Here is a 27471-nt window from a genome sequence, read left to right as displayed (position 1 = left end):
ACCTAACATTTACAAGTAAAGTTTTTTTATTCGGCAAAACCTATTATTTCCTAATATAGTGGATTCTACATTAAGAGTTACTTGTTAGGGCTGACTAGTGGACCCAAGAGTATGACACAAGCCAAGCCACACGGCTTTGAGGTTCAGGGGTTTTACTAAGCACAGCAGACAAAACAGACCGGGTGGACAGGAAACCAGACAGGCAGGGTGGGTAGGATAACCAGGCAGGCAGAGTTAGAGTGGATGAGAGCTGGCGAATCTGAGTAACAAAAAGAGGTAAGTACTTTCTTAAACAAGTTAGCTTCTAGAGCAGGTGTGTTCAATCCTGGTCCTCGGGGTTCGCTGTCCTGTATTTTTTAGATGTTTCCCTGCTCCAACACACCTGATTCTAATGAATGTATCGTTATGGAGCTCTTTGGAAGCCTGATAACGACTATTCATTTAAATCAGGTGTGTTGGAGCAGGGAAACGAAATATGCACAACAGTGGACCCTGAGGACCAGGATTAAACACCCCTTTCCAAGAGTCTAAGCAGCTGAAACAAGACTGACTGCGTAACTTTAGCAGACAATCTGGCAGTGAGTGGATGGAACACCAGGGTTGATGTGCTGTTGGGTTGATGAAGTGGTGGATCGCAGGTGCGTCGGTTTGACATATAGGACTGGAATACTGGAGCCTGGAACCACAAAGACACAGACAGGAGAGACAAACTACATGGAACTGGAGGGTGTGACATTACTCAACATACCGGTATATGTATTATTGTTTTACTCATGCAGTATGTTTACGGGAAGAGGGGCTTGGTCTTAATTGCTCTTTCATTCAGCAGGAAGTGCTCCAGTATTTCATAAAAATAGCAGAGGCTAAATCAAAGCTTATAAAGGTGAGTAAAAGGAGAGGAACAATTAGTCCTCAGTGTGTTCATTGTTCATGTGGTGTACGAAGAACCACCCAGGCCCTGAAGTAAACCCCCACTTTGACACCAGGGTGTATTTTAATTGGCATCCCAACACAAAGTGTGTTCACTCAAGTCCTGTTTGTAATTATGATGGTGGAGGTAACAAAGTTTATAGTCTAGATTTATTGCACGTTTACCAATATCATTTATCGGAAGGAAACCCACGACCACTATAAACCTCACAGAGGTCTGAAGTATAGGAGCTACTTTGAACTAACCCTTAGCATATGTGGACTTAGGACAAGGTTTTTGTTTAGTGGCTCCTCTATTCCGCCATTTATATTTCAATATGTGGTAATATCTGATTTATAGCTCTCTCTGCAACCAAATAATTGTGTGATGTGCAAGTTCAAATTTGACTTTAATTGGAACTAACAACTTAGAACAAACATCCTCGTCACACTTATATAGGGTTCAGCTGTTAAACTGTGCCCATGACAAAATGTGCATGCTGTATTGTTAGAAAATATACAAATGTGAATTTCTGGTAAAGCGCTTCTTTCAGACTAAAAATAAAACGAAGACAAAAACTAAAAGTGAACTCTTAGTCTTAAAGGTGAAACGGAAATAGATCAAATATTAAACAAAGTTACTTGTGGTCTTCCAAACCACCTACAGTACATCACTCTTTACATGTAGACACTGTGTTAACATAAAATAATGATAGAACACAGGTTTCAGATCTCTTCTTGGCTGTTTGATATACAAGTTCTTCAAGGGACTTTTTCCAGCAAGGCTGCTGAGGGGCAATTGAAAGAGCTCTGTAGGTTTTCAATTCAGTTAGTTGTATCTGTTGTGCTTGGAGACCTGCTCTCAACAGTATTCATGTTTTTTTTCATTACATTTTGGCCTGTGAACTACAATAACAGCAGCTCCATGGCCACAGTTAACACTTCCAGGAAACATTCTGGTCAAACTCACCTTCTCAAGGACAAGAGTTTAATAACCATCATATTACTACTACTGTCAGAGGATCAAAAATACATAAAAAGAACAGTTTCCTGTGGTTCTCTGGAGGTAGTAGACAAGTTATTTGATAATTGTTCCAGACTCTCAAGTTCCTGAGTGAGCCAGAAGGGTTTTAATTTTGATCCATTGCAATGATCCATTATTCTCTGGTATTTGTCTTTCTGTCTTCACCTACAGTACCTATCAAGTGAAGACATGATGTTGGGGTTGGTGCTGGTCGTTCCCACATGATCTCACCAATATTTTCCTTGACCACATGTGAGAGATGACGCACATGCTCAAACGCAAGTGAAACGCCCTGTTGCTGTGGTCTATAAGGGCGCTGGAGTAGGTAAGGGGAGGTGAGGGGCCAAGTTGAAGTGGAGTTTGAGGTTAAAGGTTCTTTGTAGGGTCAGGGTTAGGAATTGTTTAGTGGAAGAATCATAGCAATCATCTTCACGCTCTGGAATAGCAGATGAGCCAAGAAGCAATTCTCACATGGGCTATCATATCCTCAAAATGTGTTTTTTTTACTTAGACGGTTGGATTACACTGTTTTTCGCAAGATTGTGAGATTTGGAATCCTTTGTACACTAAGTTATTAATACACTCAATATCAACCTCAACGCATTGTGTTCAATTCCTTGGTTTTACACTGGTGTGTGTGGGTGTGAGTGTGGTTGTGTGTGATTTCACACTTTCACATCAAAACACCCAGTTCATGTTTGCCACAACAAGAGCAAGGAGTCAGTTTGGTTGTCAATTACCACAGATTGGAGTCAAATAGTGTGAGAAAACACTTACCCCCAGGGCTCAAACACACAGACACGAACACACACACACAAACACACAGACACACACATGCAGAGCTTTTTTAGAAAAACTGAGTCTAGCCAGGTTCACTTGACACATGTAAGCCAATGGAAATGATGTAAGAAAAAGAACACAAACATTCCGGGGCAGTTGCACAGGCAATGCCCCCAAAGCCCATTTCAGCTAAGACCTATAAAATGGAATCTGGTCTTTCACAGACTCTACTGAATGCATGTAAAAGTTAGCGAGTCATAGTTAAGGAGGGTGGATTTTGCCATGAGATGTATTAGGAAAAATAGCATTTGGTAAAATAGGGCTTGGATTGGATGACCTCATGGAAACTTCTTTCTTGTGTAGATTTAAGATGGCTAAATAGCCAGGCTCCCTCTGTTAACTCGCAGAATACCACTGAACATGAATGTAGAAAAATAATCTTAAAGACTTTCCACCTTTGTGTCAATGGATTGTGTGAAAAGTCTAAAATTTTTGCTCATTCTAAATTTAAAAAAAGAATAGGCTTTTCAAGGAATTTCATTACATTTGGAGAAACTATGATCATTGCAACCACAAGATTACAATGGAGAAGATTGAGGCACAACATTTTAGATTTCATAGTCACAAAATGTGACCAAATGTGTAACCTCATGGTTCAGTCAGGAAACTCAAGCAGTACTTTATCATGGTTTTATTGTGTACAGACATGTCATCTGTGGCGGTCTGGTTTTGCTTCAGAACTCTCTGCCCGAGAAACCCAACAAGAGACTTGGACTAGAAGGGATCAGATGGCTGAGCGGTTAGAGAATCGGGCTGTTTATAAGAAGGTTGACGGTTCGATTCCGGGCCGTGCTAAATTATGTTCTGTCCTTGGGCAAGGCATTTCATCCTACTTGCCTCGGGGGGAATGTCCCTGTTCTTGCTATAAGTCACTCTGGATAAGAGCGTCTGCTAAATGACTAAATGTAATATAAAGGACTTGGCACCAGCTACAAAGTGCTGACAGATGAAGCAGAGACAGAACCGAGGCTGCAGGTGGGGGGGGGGGGTGGAGAGGACAATGAAAAAGATTAGCATTTATAACGCTTAATTAGCAGCAATGTCAATGGGGTGGATGAGAGTTCCTGGTGTAAGATAGACCACTATGTTAATGTTACTAAGGGTGATTGGTGATTGTGCATAATATAACGGTGGTGCAAAACGACCTTTGGAGTCTTCCGCCTAACTCAGCTTCCCACCGGCAATTGCTCATTGTGTCTTACCTTTCCTACAAATTCAATTTTCATAGGAAATTGTGACTCAATTCCAAAAATATGAATCTGTCCTATAAGGTTGTGAATCTGTGAGAGCGTACGTGTGTGTGTCTTAAGCAAACATTTAAAAACATCATCTGAAGAGGCCAACATAACATCAAGCTGTCTCAAGTGGTTCTCAGGCTATCTATCACCTGAAACAATGCCATCCAAAACTAGTTTCTCCCTTCATGCAATTACATGTGATGAGAGGGTTCACTTCACCCTGCTCACCCTGTTTACTTTGACCCAATTACTTTTATTCAGGGAGCCAAGCATGTCATAGGGCTTTTATTCAGAAGCATGGAGGGTCATGGATGCGTCAGCACAGTTCAAAGACAACCCATGACTCAATTCAAGATACTGTGCCCTTTCAATTTAAGTGTTTAAGTATATTTAAATGTATTAACTTATTTCATGTTTCTGCCCATTCATTTTGAGTGACCTTGCCACACTCACATTATCACCAATACGTGTAGATCAAGGTAAATCCAAACTAGCATGACTACATTCAAATGTTCAGAGAGAAATTGAGTTGTCCTACACACGTTTTAAGGTTTTTACATGGAGAATGTCTTAGCAGGAAGTTTACTGTATACTGTCTGTGTATATATTGAGGCACCCTGGGTGAAGGGGTTAGGTTTGGCAGATGAAACACTATGAATGGACCATTGGTAAGAGACAGGAAGTCTATAGGATTAATGTGGCATGATGTAGGATGTGATAAACCGTTTCCTTGTAAACTGTTTGTAGGTTGTGTAAATATAGTTTGAGAGAAAGGGTAAAAGTGTGTATGTGTGTCATGTATTTTCTAACCCTAACCCTTACTGCCCGTTGTACCACAACAGATTGTATCATGCTATATAGTCAGATAGTTTTTTCCTACATTGTTTCAAAGGTACACTTGTGTATGGTACACCGGAGGAATCCCTTGATTTAGGATTCTTTGAAAGTAAAGTTATTCTATAGGACAACTATCAGGTAATAGCCCCAGTCCAAGGCAGTTGGCCCAGTAAGTGCTCATCAGTAGCTCCCTGTTCCAGCTTAATCCCCTGGCTGGGTCCACTCATACTCTGTCTGCTGCTTGGCAGCTTCCTACATGGCACATGGTCACCCGCTTGTTCATTTCTCTAGACAGAGTATGTGTGTGTGTGTTTGGGTGTAATTGTATGTGTATATCTTTGTCTGTCAGGGTGTGTGTGTATGTGTGTGTGTGTATGCATGTGTCTGTGAGGGTGTATGTGTGTGTGTGTGTGTGTGTGTGTGTGTGTGTGTGAGATGGGTTGTGACAGCTAGGAGAGGGCCAGTGCCCTCAGAGGAGCGAGAGTGAATCATGTGATAAGGATAACAAGTTCCTGTCTGGGCTTCAAACGCTAGGCCATCCCAGACACAAGTCAGGCATTTCCTTTAATTAGAAACATAGCACCACCTTGACAGGAGCTTAGCTACCACTTTCACACATAGTTATTAAGTAGCTAACATTAACCTTGTGGGAGAACTGTTGTTGTCAACTGTTATAGAAATGTGTCAGAAATAAACAATGAAGTGACAAGGCCCTGCATAGTCCAGACAGGATAAAGTTAGTCCAAAGTGGCGATTTATTTTACAGGTCAAAGAGCCATTGTTCGTGTTCATGACTTCTAATCTCTAACTTTCTATCCATCTCTCTGTTGGATTATCACAGTTAACCTGTAGCTGGAAAACAATGCACAGACATTAAATTAGCAAATGGAAATCACGCATCACATGACTGATGAGGCTTAAATATTACCATTCCAAAGAACCTACATCTTAAGCAATCTCAAACTACAGAAGGGAAAAAGGTAGTATAGGCCTGTAGAGCATGTGAGAGATGTGAACTCTCATTAAAAACTACAGCGCGGTCCTCTCCATCCACTCTCTCTTCCCTGCTATCCAACGATAGCATATATGTGTTGCGTCTGTGTCGCATGACACTGCTTCATAAAATGTCGGGTTAAGTGGTCCATTGTATGACATAATGTCCCACTGGTGGAAAAGTATATTGTGGATAACATTGGCTTTAACCTGGAGAGCAACTTAATATGCCACACAAGCAGGGTCGGACTGGCCGTCGGGAGATTTCCAGACGCAAAAAAAAAATATATATATATATATATATATATATAATATATGGTCGTGGGTCAGTCTGCGTTCGAAAGTCCCGGGCCGTTTTTCAACCCAGTCCAGACCTGCACATAAGTATATGTGAAACCACAGAGGTACTCACTTACAGAGACACTATCATAGTAAAGCTTGAGAGTCAAGGTGGCAGAAGAGGTTAAGCAGATCCTGTGTTGTTGGCCAATTCTAGATGTTGCAGAAGTGGTTATTGAATGCCAACAGCATTAAAAGTCCACTTGAATCACAATGAAAATAGGTTAGTGACTTACATCTCAAAGAGGAATGATACTGTCCTAGTAGTAAATGACATTAATAGAATATATATGATCTGGCATACACGTCATACTCCAAACTGTTAAACGTTTTACTTTGCCTTTAACGCTAATCGAATCAATACTTTTTTTATTGTTCAAGTGTGCCTGTTTGAAGATTATACATACAGAGCCAGTTGCTTTAATCAGATCAGTTAGGATTATCTTTAATGCTTTCTAGCTTCCCACCCCTCTTGGGATCTTCCATTATCAAATGAATTTACCAGTGATGCCTGGCGATGAGTTGGCACCTTCTCCAGCCTGTTTGTTAAAGCTTCCAGGCAAACAAAGAAGCATATATAAACATGGAAGATGGTTTTGATTCTCTGTCAGAAGGAGTATAGAATTGTTTTGTCAGTCAATAGCTTTATGCTTAGACCCCACTATTCGGGGAACATGTGTTGTGCATAGTTCTGTGCCTAAATATGTATCTCTTTGCACAGGATCTATACTTGTGTGGCGGGGTGCTTCCGACTACGCCACTCTCAAAGATGGGGTGAGAGACCCTCAGTTGAGCATACTATAACCAAGGCAAGGTTCCCTACTCGTGTCCTGTCCACTTAACATGAACTCGAAGCAGAAGTGGTGGTATCAAAAAATATTAGTGCTGTCAAATGATTAAAATTAGTATTTAATTGCAATTATAATCGCATTAATGTCAGTTAACTTGCGATTAATCTGAGTTAATTGCACATTTGTTTCTATTCTAAATGTCCCTTGATTTCTTTTTGTCATTTTAATGCTCTAATCAAAATGGAGAAGTGGGTCGGATTGCTTGGTGCAAATGTTTATTTTATTTGATTGAAAACAACATTACAATCGCCTAGCTTTGAAAAGGGCGTGGAGAAATCGCATCAGCTGTGTGCTTGGCCATCAAGTGGTATTTCAGACTAGACATGCTACGATGATAGCTCAGTTCACAAAGACAAAACACACCATCACTTTGGTCTTGTCAATGGAACCATTTGGCAACATTTTAAAGCTAAAATTTCCATTCAGAATCTTATTGGCATCCATTTCGGCGTCTCGCGCTCGCCATCCACAAAAACGTAACGTTAGCTACTCTTTAGCCGGCTCGCAAGCCTAAACAAGCGTGTGCGGCGTGCCTGTTTTGTTTCCGGTCTAGCTAGATCCGGTGTGGTGTTATGTTTTTTTTAACGTCAGTAGTTGTTGCAACAGCATGTGAAAAAACTCCAACGTTTGCTAGGTCAAAAAGAATGTTGATCGCGCGATTAAAAAAATTGCCGCCATTAAAATGGGTTTATGTTAACGCCGTTAATAACCGACAGCACAAAAAAATTAACGTTTATTTTATGCACTGCACAACATTAAAATCTAAAGGTACTCCCTAATAAAGATAAAAAACACTAAAGGGCAGTGCTAAAGCCCTAAACAATAAGCACAGAACAGCCCCTTAAACAAAGACAAAACTGAGAACAGAAAGAAACCAAAACATGGGAAAAACAGTGGCGGTAGCTACACATTATAACTGTGGTAGAAATGCCTTTATTAGTTACATACTACAGACACACAGCATTAGTACACAAATGAATCATTAAGAACATTTAACATACCGAGGACATGTTGTTTGTAGCCCCGCTACTCCAAGCTTGCCCACCGTCACAAAATGAGGAGGTGTAGCCGACCATCACAGAAAGTGAGGAGGCTGTCACTACGTGGTAAAAACAGTAAGCTGCATCAACCACATTGAACACCATAAAAACATGCGAGCTACCACCAATATAATAAGTGTTGCCAGCCTACCTGCATCACACGGAGCTAATGCCTGAAGCATTAGGTAGGCCTAAATCATACAGCAACCCATTTACATTCAGTACTACACGCAATTTAAACTATCGCGGGCCTCATTAAGGAAGCACCATGTCAGCTGTGGGTTACCTAAAAGCTCATGGGTCCTCAAGCTACCCAGTTTCACTTGGTTAGGTCTAATAAGGTCAGAAAGTATCTAATGTATCTCGTGTGTACATGATAAATATGGATGTAACACACATACATACTGTAGAATAACAGTTAAGGGTTTATCAGGAAGTAGTACAGAACTAATGGGAGCCAGACTAAGGGTTTCTATGGTCCTATTATCTCCACAGGAGACACGCGTGTGTGTGTGTGTGTGTGCATGTGTCTACTTTTCCGAAGGGATCACCTGTGTCTCCCAGTGTGGACGGTCAAAGTGTTCCCTCCGCTTGCCTGTGTCACCTCAACCCAGATCCAAAAATGTGGTTCTTATCAACGCTAACACAGCCACGGCAGGGGGTCGGGCCAGGGCTGCAACAGATGGAAGGCCCCAAACAAGGGCCCCTTTCCAGCAGTTCTACCTCCCATGCTCCTATATTTCTAATGGGAGGCAGCGGACCCCTCAGAGCGGGAAAAGGCCAGCAGCTCCTAGGGGCATAGCTGTTGGCTGGGAATGATTATCTATCTTTATAACATTGTAGCTCTTTTACTGTGGGAAAACCTAGTAGAATATGGTCAAGACAAACAAAATCAGGGCAAGTCCATGTTCAGGTAAAAGTTGCTGTGTAGAGACGTTTGATCAGTTTGTTATGAATAGGAATCTAACGTATTTGTGAAGTTTTATTAGGATCTCATGTAACTCTCACTGAGCACAACTGTCTACCATTAGACCAAGAGAATGCAATCTAGGTCTCAATGCAGAACTATCACATCAAGAATGCATGGTCCCAAACCTGAAATGAAACCCCAAAAATTGTGCGTGTACGTGGTTTGGTTCAACTCTGGTATTGTTTGGAGAAGATAGAGGTGTTTACTGTTAGCTGGCAGGTGTATATGAGGGGAAAAAAGGTGTTAGGGTGTAAGGTCTCCGCTAAGGGTGCGACTCCAGTCTAGGTTCTGGAGTTTATATGCATTCTAGTCAGCTGAATAGAGAGAGAGTAACACCAGACAGTAAATGGGAGAATAATGAATAGATCAAATGTAAATTGTGTCAAACCCGGTCCTGATAGTTTTCTTCCCAGCCTAAACACAAGGGGACACATATACAAGACTGCAATACAAAAGTCTATGACAATCTGCATAGTGTTACGAACAAACAATGTATAGTAGATCATGCAAGATGTTGATTAGATACAAATACATTAAAAGACAATCTACTGATTAGGATAAATGTATGCCAAGGGTAAATCCTTCTATCTTCTCCACGCAGCAGTGTGGGTCAGTTTGGTAAGCTCCTGGCTCCGTGCCATCCTGACATAGTCTTGGTTCAACAGTTCACCCCCCTTCTTGACCACCACTCCCCCCTCTCCTCCTTACCTACCTTGAGCTGGAAGGACTTCACCCTAGATCCCACCCAGTACCAGGTGTACTAAATTACTTAGGGAATTTCAATGACATCTACCAGTCAGAGTCAGGGTAGCCATCTACCAGGGAGTCAGATGGCTGGCTGGTTAGGGAATCGGGTTAGTAATCGGAAGGTTGCCGGTTCAATTTCCGGCTGTGCAAAATTACGTTGTGTCCTTGGGCAAGGCACTTCACCCTACTTGCCTCGGGGGGGAATATCCCTGAACTTACTGTAAGTCGCTCTGGATAAGTGCGTCTGCTAAATGACTAAATGTAAATGTACCAATCAGTTCCAGTCTAAAGTGCAATTGGGTACTTCTTTTTTATGTGAGAAGGTTCCTGAACTTAGATGACTTAGACTTGGAGAAGTAGAGAAGATAAAACTCCAACAAAGTAGTCACCTCAAGTTCGCATGAGAATTCCTGTCAGTTGGTTAAGTATTTCTCTGGGTGTGTCAAAAATGTGTCGGAAATAAACAATCCTTTCAAAAGTATTAATTTCACATTCTCACAGTACTTTAACTGGAAAGTCATTCACAGTGCTCAAAACATAACAAGAGATATGTCTTGAGATTAGTTTGGCAATATAGTAGAACATGACCTTGACTCCAATTATGTTTTTCTTTCATCTGCTGCTTAGCTGCTCTCTGCTCATGATGGTGTGGTCATAAGAACCATGACCACACCCAATCTTCTTGGCTTCTTTTTGGATGAACAGAACATGAACAGGCACTCAGGAACTATTCATTTCATTCTTATTCTCATTGGTCATATTCTAGAAAGTTGTGTGTGTGAATGTGTGTTTGTACATGCGTGTTGGTTTGTATGTATATGTGAGAGCGTGTCCGTATATGTTTTTGTGTGCACATGTGTACGGCTCATGAATGTTTGCGTTTCAGATAGCATGTCAGCAGCTACTTCCCCCCCCTTTTTCAATCAATGTCAGTGTATTGTCCATGTACTTAAAGTAACTTTCCCCCTACCATGTGTACTGTTTGCCTAAATGACTTTAGCATGCTTTCTGGAAACACTGAGTGCAGTGTTAGAGCCTGCTGTTGTTTCAATGTACTGTCTGACTCCATGCAAATAGCCCAAGGTAAAACACATGTCTCTTTGATCCACTGAGCCCTATTAGATCTTCAATCACTGATGACTGGACGTCCAATACCCCAGTCCATAGGCTAAAAAAGCAATTTTCTTTGAAAACGTGTCATAATGAACTAGACATACCAGAAATATATTTTTAATGTACACCAATAAAAAGGTGCCATTCAGTGCTTTGAGGTCTCTAAAATTACCATTATAGTTTTCTTGATTTGTTTCAAAGTCGTAAAAGATCCATATGTCTTTATGAACACTAGTGTGAGACCCTGTGTGGAGGTTGAATGAGCAGACAAGAGAGCTAACATGAGCTCTGAGACTAATGAGAAAAGTCTCTTTTAGTGAGTTGACCTCTCCTCCACATCCAGTCACACTGATCCATCTCAGCACCTTGAAGCGGCACCTACTCAGTAACCCATGACAGTCCACGGCAGCCCCATGCATTACAGTCTGACCTTAACAGACCAGCACTCCTGGGGGTTGTCTATATATAAACATATGTATATACAGGCTCTAAACGAAACGGAGGCCAGCCAACCCCTCACAGCTCCAGCAGACATGTCCTCCACTGAAAGGGCTTAATTGATTTGTCACTTTTTTTAAGACAAAGTGTGGAGAGAAAATGTGCAAGGAGTCAATGTCTCACTTCATCCCAAATTAAAAGGGAGACATGTAATTTTTAAATTACATTAAGAAACAATTCATGAAAGTTGTTAGGCAACAATTCATGAATTCAACCTTCATTTACCCAAGTAATTTTATTTTGTTAGCAATCTATTCTTCAACAGCTAGATCAATTCAAACATTAGTACCTCTTCTCATAGCAGACAACTTTTATTCATTAACTTGGATGTACATTGTGGGATCTAAAACTGTAGCTCAGTGTGATGAACGTTTTTCTCTCATCACTGTAGCCAAAGCATTAACCACAAAGATCTGCCTGGTTGCTCTCCCCTGGAATCTAATAGGGACATTGTTAAAGAGCAAAACAGAAGGTTTGCCTGGGAGAGAGAAAAGGACCGTGTGCCATGTTAATTGCGATCCACTAGCACATTATAGAGTTAATGAAGCTGTGTGCAACATGAGCGTCCAACTAAACCTTAAGTCATTTCTCAAAACACATGTCTGGGAACAGCTCAGACTATAGCCCTTGAGAGTTCTGTTAGTAGGGTTTAGGAAAGAGGAGATGCACTGTACAGTTAAGATAAGTCAACGCGTGTCAGGCCAGGATGTCGATCCTTTGAGGGCTGCTCAGCAGAAATAGCTTTCACAATCTAGAGCCCCCCCCCCCCCTGCCGCTAGCTTCCCAAACAATACCCCATTGTAGGATCCAGGCAGTCCCAAAGATTGTACAGTACATATGGTTGAGAAGTTGCCAAGACATTAGAAGGTAATTTGTTTCTGTTAAGAAGCAAGCCTATATGTTCGTTCAGCATAACAAGGAATGTTTGTCAGTATGAAAAACATGTAAGAGGTTGGCAAGAATCCTGTTCTCCCAGGTCTGCTAGGAACGAGAGAACTTTGAATGACAAGAGTGGGGCAAACATCATCAAGCTCTTCAACAAACAAGAAATGCATAAACATTGCGAATGGGATCAAGTGTCCCTCAATGTTATAAACTGAGCCCTTGGCTGTGATTCAGCACAATTCATGTTCGATGTTTATGCTGGCTGCTCCTCATGCTCTGAATCCCCTCTTCCCCCCCATACCCCTCTTGCCTCCCCCCTCTTCCTTCTCCTCCCCCTTCTCAATGGGCAAGCTCCTCATATAAATCACAATTGCAGACGTCAATATGCCAAAATCTCCGGCTTCGCTTTCTCATTCCACCAGATTACAGGGTTGTAACATCATACAACAGCGTCAGCACATCACATGGGGAAGACCGATGAACGCTGAGACGGCTAATATATATCCTACCATGCCCCCCTTCCCCTCGAGCCTCGAGTCATTTACGTATCTGAGCATGCTCAGACCTCTTCCAGGAAGTGCACAGCGGGGAGTCAGAGGGAAGTGGTGTGACCGGGTTGGAAGTCTGCTTTTTTTACCTCCTGTGAAGCACGGAGCTGCTGGAGTGATTACTGAATGTTTGTTTTTGTGTTTTTTTTCACGTGTGAGATGTGTGAAGATAATTTTCATACTGTCAGTTGCTTTATAAAGAGAATAAATGAAAGACATGTTATACTGATTGATGAATACTAATTGATTAAATACGGTAAGACTGTTGTAATGGTAATTTCATTGTAGTTGCTCTGTCCTACCAGAAGTGTCTAGGATCAGAGCTGGTATACACACTGTTCTCTATTCACTCACAGATGAATAGCGCGTTTGAACCTTCAAACATCCCATGGGAAGAAGAGATTCCAACAAATCTGTAAGTTTCACGTTGTAGAAGCTAGAAAAAGGAAAGCCTCAGGGCCGGTGCAAAGTCAATGATTTATTGTTATCTCTGACCCAGGCCCTCATTTTTCAATTTTACAGCCTAATCTGAAAGCTGGCAGCAGGCTAGTGTCCACAGTAGATTGGTTGTGGGGGGGGGGGGGGGGGGGGGGGGTTGTGTGTGTGTGTGTGTGTGTGTGTGGGGGGGGGGGGGGTTAACACCATCCTTTCTGGTGAACTGTTAATATAACTCCCCCTCAGAGGTCTATGAAAATACAATTCTGTTCCAGCATGGGGGTGATGGTCTGGTATATAGACCATTGTTTTGTTACCTTGAGTTTGATCAAATAAAGCACAGCAGATTGACCTACTGTTTAACACTCACAAAGGTGCAACACACATGAAGGGCATCAATGTTTACGCCTGCATCAATGTTTACATTGCAGTACATCTGTTGTAACTCTTCTACTGCGCTCAAACCCCTTTATTCTTCAACCCAGTTCCCTAAACGATAAGATCACCCAAACTACTCCCACAGTCAGATGCTTGAGATGATTGCAGTTGGTGGCTACATTTTAAAATTATTTTGATAAGTTATTAGCTAAAGTATGAAATAGAAATGGGGTTTTCCACTGCCCCAGTTTCCCTGCCTTGGGCTCGACTGGTCTGTATGAGTGAGGCAGAGATGGTGGGGAAAGTGAAGGAGTTAGAGAGGGAAGGAGGGAGGAAAGGATAGGAGGGTGTTGAGATGTCAGTAGTAGTTGAATTGGAGAGAATTCTGGAGGTTCTGCAGTGTAACAACGAGAACAGCAGTGTAGACTGGCTCTTGTTCAGAGGAGGGAGGAAGAGAGGAGGGAGGGTGGGAGGGAGGGAGAGAGAGAAAGAGGGAGGGATGAGGGAGGTGGAGTGAAGGGGGTAACTTTGTTCCAGAAATGTTGAGCTCATGTGTTAAAGCTGTAGGAGGCAGATTTATATCATAGCAGCAAAAAATGTCCCCTCTTCTACAGACAGCCATGCTTGAAAGCAGAGGGCCGCTACTAGTTTTAATTAATCATTTCAGAAATTGCCTTGTGCTTATGTTTGTTGTCACCAGGTTTGGGTGTGTGTATCTCTGATTAAATGTTTGTGTTTATGTATCTTCATGTGTGCATGCTCTCTCCAACTCTATGAACAATCTTGTTTTTCACAATTCATCTCAGGGTTAATTTATGACCATCAATCTTTCTCAATATGTCTGTACAGTCATGACTTTTATTTATGATTCAAATTCATTTCCACACCGACATCGATCTGCTCTGTGCAACAGTACTAAAACAGTCATCTTCCATGCTCCTAGGAAATAAATCATGGGATCATTTTGTTAAGCTCTTGCATTTGTTGCGTCTCAAAGTTTAATGAAGGATCAGCAAGAGACGTGATGCATGATTACGCTGCAGCCAGTCCGAGCTCATCGAAAGGTCCCTCGAATCATGAGACCAAAAAATGCAGGATATTTTTAGTGTTCTGTTAAATCATTGTTATCATATAGAAACACATGTGAAAAAGAAGGTCAGATATTCAAATGATACAAAGGAAAGAAACAGAGTGAACACCCACTTCTTTTCACATGGAAGTGCTTGCTATGTCCGTGTCATGCAGACCGTGTCACAAATTACACTGCTTTTTCCATTAGTAGTATATTAGCAATATCAGTATTGCTGTTGAAGGTTGATAAACACTCTTGACTTCTCTTGAGCCTCAAGCTGATGGCCTCATTGTTGACTTTCGACACTGCCTCCAAAACACAGTGAGACATGTCCCCATGACAACTGGGGCAAACAGGTTAACGCAGGGACATCACCTATGTTGCAACACTTAATAAGCGGAGCTAGTTCAGGCATGGCACTCGGGCAGCGCGCGCCATAGCCGTGTTCTCAGCCCATAGGCTTAGCTTGATAGGCGGCGCTATAAAGTCGCACACATGCACGCACACGCGTCCTCGATTACCTTGTGTTCTGCGCTGCTGCCACCCACAACCATCCCCTTCTCCCCCACGTCTGTCTGTTCCCCCCGTGGGGGATTTAACTTGTTGCCCCCTGCCTCATGTCATGCATGCTGCAGTGAAGTTAGGGAGTGCTTCCCCATGTACATCCATTCCGCCAATGTTAAACCATTTGTCATGTGTATGAATAAATGGGGAAATCAATCACGTGAGTGTCTTGACTGAAATGGTATGATTGAATTGGGGTGGAGTGAGGGGTATTCAGTTCCAATCAAGGCTGATTCGGAGGTGGTGCAATTGCCAGGTCTGACACAGCAGGGATTCCCCAGGTCTATAACCGGCGTGTGGCGCAATCAGCTATTCATAAGATCATCTGCAACTTTTCTGGCAACCCGCTAACAAATCTAAGAGCTTTGGTGTTTGGTCTATAAGCCAGCAAAATCTAGCAGAGCTAGTATGTAGCTGAACTGTGTTATTGTAACCACAAGCTGTCTGACCCACTCCCAGTCAGGCCAGTAAGTAGGTTGTATACATAGTGTTGTAACAGACTGTGCAGCTATTAAACCCACTGACGGCTCAGAGTTAGACAATTGTTGACTTGGATGGCTTATTCCTTGGAGAGTGATTGTGTGTGTTATTGCAAATTTAGATCATGCTTTGGCAATGATAACACAGCTCCACTGTGCTCTGTAGTTCAGCACATGAAATTCACCTTTCATCAGAGTAGGATTCTGAAATCTGAGCTTTGAGTATCAGCCTGGCCAAGTGCAGACTTTACTAAAACATTGCCAAACAAAAATGATTATGGACCAGTTCTCTGATGTAATGTTTAATAGCACGTTGTTGTAACACGTGCTATTACGTGCAATAGCACGTAATGTTAGACTCTATCTTTGTATGCTGATTACAAGTTACATTCATTATTGTGACATAAACACTTTTTTATTGTTATCAAGAAAGCCAAATGCCCCTAAAATCTGTTGGATACAAATTCTGCTGATGTAGGAGGTTATGAGTGAATGCAGAGAAAAACATCTTTCCCTTCAGGTGTAACACGGTCACACCTCTCACACTGCAGCCCATCTACAGCACTTAACCAGTGTCAGCAGAACCCACCATGTTTTATCACTTTTTCCTCCCCAAACGTTTACCCTAATAACATCTTGGGCCCTAACAAGACCATTTGTGTTTTACACCTCAACAAGTACTTGAGATGGTTAATTTGCGTTGGTAAAGAGACTTAAAAATGTCTAGCAGAAGAGAATGGTTTGGCAGACCAGTTGTAAAATAAGGTAATGGCTATGGTTGTTCAGTGATTTCTAGGCCTGAGTCTTAAACGTATTTTAGTTTCCCTCGTTTCTCACTTTTAGCCAGCACACTTACCTCAGTGATAAAAAAAAATTCTCACAGTTATGTTGCACTATGTTGTTCGATTTGTATATTTATATTAGATTTCATATCTTACATATTGTTTAGTTCTTTAGTATTAGTTAGACTTTTGTACATTCCACTTTTTTATTTAAGATCTGTATATGTTTATTGTACAGGCCACAGTAAATTCCTTGTTTGTGTGAACTTACATGACAAATAAAACTGATTCTGATGTATTGTAATTATTCATCCTGTAAATATAATATATATTTTAAGGCAGTCAGTAACATACTGTATATATCCTTTAAAAGTATATTGTGAGACTTTGTCTGTGAATCCCTCAGAATAAATTGGCTGTTCTTAGAGTTCTTATTCATGATTAATGAGCAACCTTTGACCCCTGAATGTTCTCTAGGGTCCTGGCATGGACCACCCAGAGAGGAGCCAGTCTAAAAGGCCTTCTTTGGTTTTTCGCCTCTGTTTTTTACCTTTCCTGGTGGAAAGGGTATTTTCTTCATGACCATACATGTATATGGTCCAATAGTGTTACCTTCACAAGATGCAACACTTACCTCTTATCTCAACAGTAAGGAACTAAAATACATTTGACAAAGTAGCTGAGGCAGAGGGGTGACTGAAAAGTTAGAGAAAGAGAGAGAGACAAAGATAGAGAGTGGGTGTACACAAGAAAGACAGAAGAGATAGATAGGTAAAGGCAAGAGAAATAAGTGGAAGCGAACCATCTAAGTAGAACCATCATGCTTTCATGATTCATTTGAAGCCATGTCTGGCATGAAAAAGGAAAATCGCCTGGTTGCGATGGGATTCCCCCTGAGTTTTATATTAAATTCTGGGATGTACTTGTCCAGTTGTTTTTGGATATGATTTACTCATCAATCAAACAAGGCTCCTTCTTTAATGATGCTAACTCAGCCGACTGCTACATATCATCCATGCAGCTTGGGATATTGAGTCACCATGTGCGGTGGTGTCTTTAGATGCAGAAAAAGCATTTGACCAACTGGAATGGGATTATTTATGGCTGATTTTAGAAAAATTTGGTTTTGACCGTCAATTCAACAATCTAACAAAATTACTTTACAGTAACCCTTCTGTTGTAATATGTATTATAATATGTCCTCTCAATTCCCAGTCTCACGGTTTTGCCGCCAAGGATGCCCTTTTTCTCCTTTTGTTGTTTGCTTTCTCACTAGAACCACTTACTCAGTCGATACGACAACATCCTCTTAATTAATCACTTATCAAAATACAAAACATCACTTGGCGTTATATGCCGACAACATAATATTATTTATAGATCAGACACCCACCTCTATTCAATATATCCTAGATACATTGAGTGATTTTAGTAAGATCGCAGGCAATATAATTAACTGGTCCAAATCGTCACTGTTACCACTTAACTCTAGATGAATCCCCTCTTTGCTGCCCCCTGACATACCCATTGTAAAGCACTTTAAATATCTGCGCATTGATGTCTATCCATCTTTGACAAACACAGCATATTAAAACTTTAAGGGCATCCTTGACAGCATTGATAGGGACCTTGACAGATGGTTACACACCCCGCTCACAATGCGGGCCCGTGTCTCTGTGGTTAAGATGAAGATTTCATCAAGGGTTGATTTTCTCTCTTCCATGTTACCATTAGCCCCTCCCCCCAAACCCTAACAAAAACGCCAGTCAATAGTATCTAAATTTATTTGGAAAGGGAAACAGCCTCGGATTAAAATGTCCACATTCCAACGACACAGAGCACAGGGTGGTCTTTCAGTGTCAAATTTTAAATTGGACTTTTGGTCCTTCATTCTCCGTCCAATTTCAGTTTGGCTAAACCCAAATGCATCGGTTTCTTGGAGGCCTGTGGAGGAGAGTCTTGCTTCCCCCCCACAGACTCCAACATCTGATTCATTCAGCACTCTCTTGCAAACAAGCAAAGCAAAGATTAGGTCCAATAGCCTCTTATCTTCTCACTGTCTGGTGTGCCGCTGAAAAATCCCTAAAACCTGCCCAGAAATGGCATCTGAATACCCTAATATTTAATAACTATGCACTCCTAACTGGTAAAGCTCCATTTACTTTTCCTGCCTGGAGTGACAGAGGTATTCATGTCTCAAGTGATATTTTTGATGATAATGGCCTTTGTTCTTTTGATGACCTATGTAAATTATATAAACTGCCTGGCTTCTCTTTCTTCCTGTACCTTCAATGAAGGTCCTCTATGAAAACCTATGGAGTTCCCTGGAACACAACAGTTGTGCTCTATCTCCTGCATAATATTTTAAGCAAAAGCAATCCAAAGGGTATAGGGTCTTTACTGTATTCCCACTTTCTATTATCTTCTTACACTTCTCTTTATGTACAAAATATTTGGTTAAAGGACCTGAATCAAAATGATGACTCCATACAATGGGATTAACTGTGGGGTTCAATTATAGAATCCTTTGAGAATCCTGTGTTATGTGATCTGTGCACTGGTGGTCATGTGGGAACATTTATGCACATGTACTGGTATTGTGACCCTGTGGCTCATTTCTGGAAGAAGGTGACATCTACACTATCAGAATTGTTAGGGACGGACTTACCTTGCACCCTCACAGCCACACTTGAATATTTTTCCATTTCCGAAATTAGAAAAAAGAATAGCATTATCTGGGTTGACTGCTGTTAAAAAGATCAGAGTTCAACGCGGGCTACCACCACATACACTGACTCCATTACAATGGCTGAACACATTTCTTGACATAACAGTTTCTGAAATTTCTGTTGCCAGAATGCATGGCGCCTGCGAAACGACGATAGCAACATGGTCTGAAATTTATACAAAACTTAGTACCGTCATTTTCGGATTATAAGCCACGCCTTTCCCGACAACTAATTACATATGGTAATTAAACATTAAAACACCTGCGGTTTATAGTCCATTGCGGCTTATATATGTACACATCATTACATTTAGCTGCTGTGGCTTATATAACGGTGCGCCTCATAGTCCGAAAATTACGATACTTTTTTCTAAGAATATTATTATTATTACTATTTTTGTTTTACTATAATTGTCATGGAAGATCTATTTCTGATAATTTAGTACTTAACTTTTTTTCTTTTCAAAATATGCAACCTGACATTGAATGTCAGGTTATATATATGTCTCACCATATATATGTCTCAATTGTGAAGGGAAGGGTGAGGGAGGGATGGTCGCCACGGGGGGGGGGGGGGGGGGGGGTCTTATGTGTTGTGTGTTTTGTTTTTGCGTTGAAAACTTGAAAAGAAAAAAAAATATTTGATCAGCAAAAAAAAAGAAAGAAGTGATTGAGTGAGAAAGAGAGAAAATATTTGTTTGTGTATGAGAGGGAGAGTATTTGGGTGTGGTGGTGTTGGGATCGAGAGTACATGGCCTGCCACACAGCGTCCCAGAACAGAACCTCATTCATTTTTAAAGGGCTGACTGTGATTGTGATCTTGGCCCTGTTTGACAGACGACTCACCAGGGGTCAGACGGCCAACCAGGCAAGATTAATCAGCTGACTCCTCCCCCAGAGGTCGCCACAGGAAGAGATTAATCTGCTTGTAGATTTTATGGTGATATAAACACCAGTGATGTGGCCCTCTCTCACTTTCTCCTTCCTCTATCCCTCCATCCTCTTCATGCATGGTTATCGCCTCCTAATGAGATGTTCTGTTGTGGAATCTGAGAAATTACCAGAAGTAGGGTTTGTTCTCCAACCCATCACACTCACTACTCTGACACTGGGACTCTGCTATTTTTCTTTGGACTGAAGAATTTCTCTATAATGTTTCACCAATAAGCATCAAAATATTTCACATTCTCTCCATTAAATCCCAGATCTCACAGCATTCAAGTCTCACGCAGTACCTCATTCTATGAATCCGATTCCAACCGTGCTGTGCCCACGGTAAACAACTTTTGATTTGAATATGTTTCATTCTGACCATTCAACACTGTCTGGCCACGGACCATGGGGGTGTGGGCTCCACCAGGGTGAGTCTCTGCCACAGCTTGTTAACAGGGGAGTGGTGTGGTTTCTGGTGTCATCATGGTAAGAACTGGGGCTTGGTCCCCATTTAAATGGCTCAATGGGAACCAATGGTACGTTCACGGCATAGAGAACAGATGACACACATAGGTGGGTAAATGTCACAATGCTGGATGACAACCGCGCCAATAATCCACTCCTTTAACGTTCGCCGCCAATTATTCATTTAGCTATGGTAACGGAGGCGATTGATCAGAGCACCACTTTGCCACTTGAATCTGGGAACAGAACATGCTGACCTCCAGGTTCATGGAGGCACAGTACAATGGGACTTGTTGCTTTGACAAATTGTAGTGCAGGGTATAAACGTTGATGTTGATTTACTTAAAGATGTCACACACCAGTTCACTTCTGGCCATGGACACAAAGGACCCGAGCAGACATGGAGAATCTTAAAATTTAACTCGACTTTTTAAATAATTCAAAGCGGCCATGGTTCTGTTGCAGACCAGAGCTGGGTGTAGTTGTACTGAAGTGGCCTGGATGTTTTGGTTTCCACCTCTGGGAGCAAAGCCTGTCACACTTCCACACACGAACAGGGACAGAGTGAACAGTTGGATAAAGAGCAGGAGAGAGACAGAAATGGTGGTGGGGAAAGGAAAGAAATTGTATTGTTTTTACTACTGACTGCAGGCCACTCCTAAGTGTAATTCGTATGTCACGCTAGCTTTAGCTGATAAGAGAACAAGCTGCAGCTGCTTATGTGGTCATCCGTTAGGTCAGAGTGTCCTGGTGTGCAGGATTAATGTGACTTGTTTGGGAAAGCCGGAGTGTACAGTAGGGCCCTATGTGTAGGGTTCTCTCTAACCTCAGCTTGTCTTGTAAGAGGAGACATTTCTCTGTCAAGTGAAGTCAGGCATGTGGACTGAGATCCAAGAGAGCCTTTGATGATGATAAGGTGTTGAAAATGGCTGGCAACATACCAGCAGATTTGTGGACTTTACAATGCGGATGGACGACAGGCCGTGCTTTGTTCTTTAATGCTAAATTAAATGAGCGAAGCAGGTTCAGGCATGGCACTAGGGCAGTGCGCGTCAGATCACCCATCGCCGTGCGCTCAGGCCATAGGCTTGGCTCGATAGGCAGCGCTATAAAGTCGCTCATGCACGCACACACATTGTTGAACCTGCTGTCTGCGTTGCTGCCGCCCACCACCGTCCCCTTCTCCCCATGTTGTCTGTCTGTGCTCCCCGTGGGGGATTTAACTTGTTGCTCCCTGCCTCATGTCATGCATGCTGCAGTGAAGACAGGGAGCGCTTCCCCATGTACATCCATTCGGCCAATGTAAAACCATTTGTCATGTGTAGAATAAATGGAGAAATCAATCACGTGAGTGTCTTGACTGAACTTATAGGTTGTTTTATGTTTTTCAGCAGGTTTGTCATTTAGTGACTTAGAGAGGGACATTCAGGAGGAAGTGGACGCTAAAAGAGTGTAAAGTGTAAAGAGCTGGTTGTGGGACCATGATTGTTTGAAGAGTCACACTTGATGAGTAATGCAGACATCTAGAGCTGTCTATCAAAACTCAATCTTCAACTTCAGCTTAATATGAAAAAGTGTATTTGAGTATTGTCATTTAGTAACTTTTGTGTTGTGTTGCTGGTTTTATTGTAGGAAACCTGGGTCTTGGCTCCTTCATCATCCCACTCCTGCTTTAGCGGGAGAAAGCGTGAGAGCTCCTAAATAATATTGGACAACAATGAAAAGTTCTGTGCAACACCAATTTGAACCCCACTGTTTTCCACCACAGGCAAGTTTAGGTCCTCTGATGATGCCTCTAGTGGAATAATTGAAGTGACTAAGAAACATTCGGACCACTTAATTGGCTCTCATAAATCCAAAAATCTAATTGAGGAAGAATATCTTTTCATAAAATTTGATGAATCATCCATGTAGGGAACAAGCCCTTGACAGAAAACAGCTTTTTCTATCAGGTTTTTGGCCAACAGTATTGCAAAATACCCCTCCCCCCAATATAATTTATTGTTACACATTTTAGTTGTACATAAGAGCAAGTACATTTTAGGACTTAAAAATGTCATTCCATTTTCTTTAATCATAATCCTGATGCTACTAACGATTTACTCTTTAGTGACTGAACATTTTATTTGAAATTTGGCAGGAAACCAAGCTCCAAGCTGAAGGATTTGTTCTGATTACTGGACATGTTTTTCATTCTCCCTCATCTCACCTATTTCCCAGCGGGAGCACGAGACATGGATTTTCAGGTAAGCATTGTGTTACAGAGATCCCCTATCCAGTAACTGGCACACATGCTTGCTAACACAGCCACGAGCTGCAGGCTAATTACTGGTCTGCCTTTAGCTTCCCTAACGAACGCCAGCACCTTACTCTAATTTCTCTTGACATGCAAAGACCCTCTGTAATTGGATCAAGGGAATTGCTCACATTCCTGCTAAGTTTCAAGTTGGTTTCCAGGTCAGAGGAGTAACAGCAGTCTAACGACACTGGGTACAGTTTTATTTGGTCAACATGTCTGACTTAGATTAAATTATTGGTCTAGCCATACAATAGGTGTTGATAAAATCTTAAATTCTGTGAATAGTAAAACCAGTAGAAGTTTCACACATTGGTTAGCATGTCCAGCGGGGATTTCAAGTTTTTATTGGTTAAGTCATCACACTCACATTTCTGTGTGCAAATACTTTCTTTCATTACTGTGTTATCATCACAAGTGACAGCATGTTTTATGTCTTCAGTTTTTATAGGCTAATTCTATCTCTAAACTATTTTCCGTTGGTTACTTATCGACAGCCAGCTACTGTGGCCAATAAAATGCCATTACTTGCTTTAGTTTTGGCGTTTGAGGAGCCATAGCCATAGCCCTAGCCCAAGCCTGGTAACTAAGGTAGGTTACTTGGGAAGGTACACTCGTACTCTCCACGTCCTGATTGGTCAGCTGTCTAACGGGCGCTTGACGTCACCCAGCTTTTTTCTGAAAAGTTGAGAAAATTGAACTCAAAAAGGCATCGGGCTCAGAGCTTTTTTAGAGGTTTTTAAAAGGCGGCTGCTTTTTTTAAAAGGCGTCCGCCTTTTTCGTTTTCCCATAGGGTTGCATGTAAAAAGGCACTGAAGGGAGCGCTTTTTTCTAAAAAAAGAAGTCAAGTGTGAACGCGGCCTAAGGTAGGTTACTAGGGAAGGTACACTCGTACCTACTCTCCACGTCCTGATTGGTCAGCTGTCAAAAAGGCGCTTGACGTCACCCAGCTTTTTTCTGAAAAGTTGAAAAAATTGAACTCAAAAAGGCGTCGGGCTCAGAGCTTTTTTAGACGTTTTTAAAAGGCGGCCACTTTTTTTGCAAAGGCGGCCGCCTTTTTCATTTTCCCATAGGGTTACATGTAAATAGACGCTGAAGACGGCGCTTTTTTCTAAAAAAAGAAGTCAAGTGTGAACGCGGCCTGAATCTCTCTTACTAACTAAACGCTGCCCTTGAATAAACGCCGCCCTTGAATATAAACACCACCAAAAATTAACATTGTGTATTATAATCGAAGAATTACGGTATAATATAAATGTATATACTACATTAAATTGTGTTGTTCACCGGGCTCTGTAAGCTTGTACATGCAAATGTCCTTTTTCCTTTCTGTCTGCTGCAACTCTCCTATCCTCCTTCTCGCTCCACCTAATTAGGAATACTGTTAAGAATCATGTCCTTGAAGTGAATGTAATTTAAGTGGAACGATATCTGTGGAAGTTGTCTCACCAAGTAATCAACACATTATATTGTATTGTAACACATTGTATTTAATAGCATTTCAGATGTCTATGCTAATATGAGATGAGTTGGCAGGCAGATGGATAGAGTAAGGACTCATGGTAAGAGACACTAGTGGGTTATTCTAACCACCTTGAGCCTGAGCATTTATTGTTGTGTATTTGGAATCCAGTGAGCACAGCTCCTGGACTGAGGGTTCAGGTCTTGTTTTCCATCAAGCTTGATGAGACAGACTGCAAGTATAGGGACTTGATGCTTCCCACTGTGTCATTAACAGTATTATGTAAGTTTCTTTTCTCCAAGACCCGTCAAGACCGCTAAGACTATCTTACAAAAGTCTGATTTGTAAACAACAAAAACATTCTAATAGCGCCCCACAGTCAGTATGAGATATCCCTATTAGATTACTTACCGCGCATGATTACATGAACCAGTTCATCTATGGAACAGTAAGCTTATCTCAATAAGTAGATTGTTGTTTAGACTTTTTCTTCCTCTCCTAGCTCCTGATCTTTCACAGACACACTGCGGGAAGGAGCCTCCTGTGTGCCCCTCATAAGGTCAAAGGTGGTTGACCGACAGTGGTGTTAAGACAACAACACAGTACAGTGACTGACGTGGTAACATAACAGGTAAATGCATTAGTCTCTGTTATAAGGCCATGCCTCAACCAGGCAGTGGGATGGTCAGCCACAAGGCATGTGCTGAGGATGGGTAATTCAGGCGATATCTACTACAGAACAGTAAACATTGGGGTCCTCCTTGGTGTGAATGGGGGTAGGTGTGTGTGGCGGGATGTGGTCTTCCCCTGCCATAAACACTTAGATGAAAGAGAACAGACGTAACATCGGGACAACAACAAAGAGAAGACACTATAGACCTGGAGGAGAGCCATCACACAGACGTGTTCCTCATTACACTTATCTTACTCCCTACTTTTACGCTCCTCTCCCCATGTCTTCCTTACTCCCTAACCACAGGCCTGTGTGTGTGCATGAGCTTGTATGCTTATTGCTTGCAGGGACCTGATGTGCCTGCAAGAATAGTAAAGAAAATTTGAACTTGTGAGGATGTTTCAAGTGCTATTTCTAGGGGGTTTAGGGTTATAGAATTACATCAAAGCAAGGGGTTAGGAGTAGGCAAGCTACTCTCACTGAGTACTCTGAGATCTGGAAGAGGTTTATGAAGACACTGGTGGACTTGTTTGCCTCTCAGGTAAACCCACACCTCCCCAAATTGTTCCAATGGCAGAACCATAGGGTCCGATGGGGCCTGGATGCCCAAGGGAGCTATCACATCAGTAAGGATTGAGTTGCTCACATTCACATTTTGACCTTCTCCCACTGACGGTCTACCCATTTAACCAAAATAACTTGTTTTATGTCCTCATGGACAGGTCTTGAGGTCTATGACAAACAAGGTGGTTCCAAACCACCTCCTATGTCACAATAAATGGTCAATATTCAGTAGGTACTGTGCTATGTTTCACCACTTCAAGCCCATCTTGATCTTCTAGCTTCAGTTCCTTGGAGTAGAAAAGATATCAGGAGCTGTAACAACCAACAAAACACACTGTTCATCCACAGTGCTGCTCAGTCCTTAACAGATTTAGATTTGGCTGTGTATGTTTGGTCCTCTGTGTCGGTTTCAGTGTTGGCTGTACACGTACGCACATCTGCGTCTGAGGTTTGGACTGCTTCAACCAGCTGTCATCCTCTGAACGATGCCGGACAATAAATTAATGACATTCATTCAGACCCTAATTTCGTTTCCTTTTTCATTTACCCACACATATTTGGATATATCCTTCTATTGCCGGGCCTTGCAAGAGGTAGCTAATAAAGAAACAATCTTGATTACACCTAATGAGAGAAATTGATTTGTTGGTTAAATCAAAATGACACAGGACAGCTGGGAAATGGGTTCAAATACAAACTAAGTTAATCCATTTTGAGAGTTGTTGGTGAAACTGTGGTTTAGGGTTGTGGCCCAGATGGTTGTACATAACTGAAGTTGAAAACATGGAACAAATGGTCCCCTGGTTTTATAAGTCTTTGTAAAAGAAAACCAGAATGGCTCTGGTGTCCGTCTGGCAGAACCAGGCAGACACGTACACACACACAAACTCAGACAAAATCAAAGGAGCCAGAACACTGGTAAGAGGAGTCTTGTCAAATGTGGTGTTAGAGGACCCAGACCTGTATCCTTCCTATCATACAGATCTGACCTAAATAGGAGTGCTGTGATCTCAGAAGAGACAGAATTTTGGGAGAATTTATGTAAAATAAACATTTTACAAGCCGTTTTTCAGTTGTTAAAATGTTATCAGACTGTAAGTAAGAAAGTAACAGCTAGCTGGCGTCAGTTACTTGTAAAATGCATAGATAATGTTTAACAGTAAAATCTAAATTTAGCTTCACCTAAGTTAAAACATATTTGAGTGTGCTAACATTAGCAATAACGTCAGCAAGTTTGAGGTGTATGCATAGGCTAACCATTAAATTAGCAGCACATTTCCCATATTTAACAATGATTAAACATGGACTTACCTGAAAGTGATGCGCGGGCACCATCTTGCAGTCTCTTTCTTTCTTTTTTCTTCCCCTGACTCCTGTTATTGTTTTAAGCCCATTTTAGAAAAGTTGACCTTGCCTACTGTCAATGTTCGTCAGGCCACTGAGGGAAGGGCACCCACAGCGAGTTTGTGCCACCAAATTTCACGCCAAGGTTTTTGGAAAATTTGGCAACCCTGTACTAGACTACACAAAGACTGTTTTTTACGTGATTTAACATAACATTTTAATATTTACGAGTTGCAATAAAGTACTCACATTAAGGAAAGTTAGGACTGCGTTCATAACGTGATATAACATTTTAGTTGACATTGTCCAGGGCCCCTTAGATGTCATGTGCCCCTGGGCAAGTGCCCAGTTGCCCTCATGGTTAATCCGGCCTTGAGGGCAATTAAGATGCTTTATACACACTCAGTCTGTGGGCCCCTCTTAGCTCTCATCTAGCGGAGATGAGGACAGGGGATAGGGCCGTA

The 27471-nt window shown here is 41.7% G+C and overlaps 1 long non-coding RNA gene across 2 annotated transcripts; it reads left to right on the top strand.

Annotated features, from left to right (window-relative positions):
* The first annotated feature begins 488 nt into the window (after positions 1-488).
* On the top strand, positions 489-13031 carry LOC146300742 (uncharacterized). Of its 2 annotated transcripts, none has more exons than XR_014729682.1 (3): positions 489-750; positions 827-883; positions 12707-13031. It is a non-coding gene; the product is annotated as an uncharacterized LOC146300742 (long non-coding RNA). The 2 variants fall into 2 exon arrangements; XR_014729680.1 differs by lacking the exon at positions 12707-13031 and adding an exon at positions 2105-2522.
* Positions 13032-27471: the final 14440 nt, after the last annotated feature.

Source organism: Hypomesus nipponensis, chromosome 2, assembly GCF_054491055.1.
Source record: "Hypomesus nipponensis isolate SF chromosome 2, ASM5449105v1, whole genome shotgun sequence".
Taxonomy (NCBI): domain Eukaryota; kingdom Metazoa; phylum Chordata; class Actinopteri; order Osmeriformes; family Osmeridae; genus Hypomesus; species Hypomesus nipponensis.
This window is presented reverse-complemented; position numbering and strand designations above follow the sequence as displayed.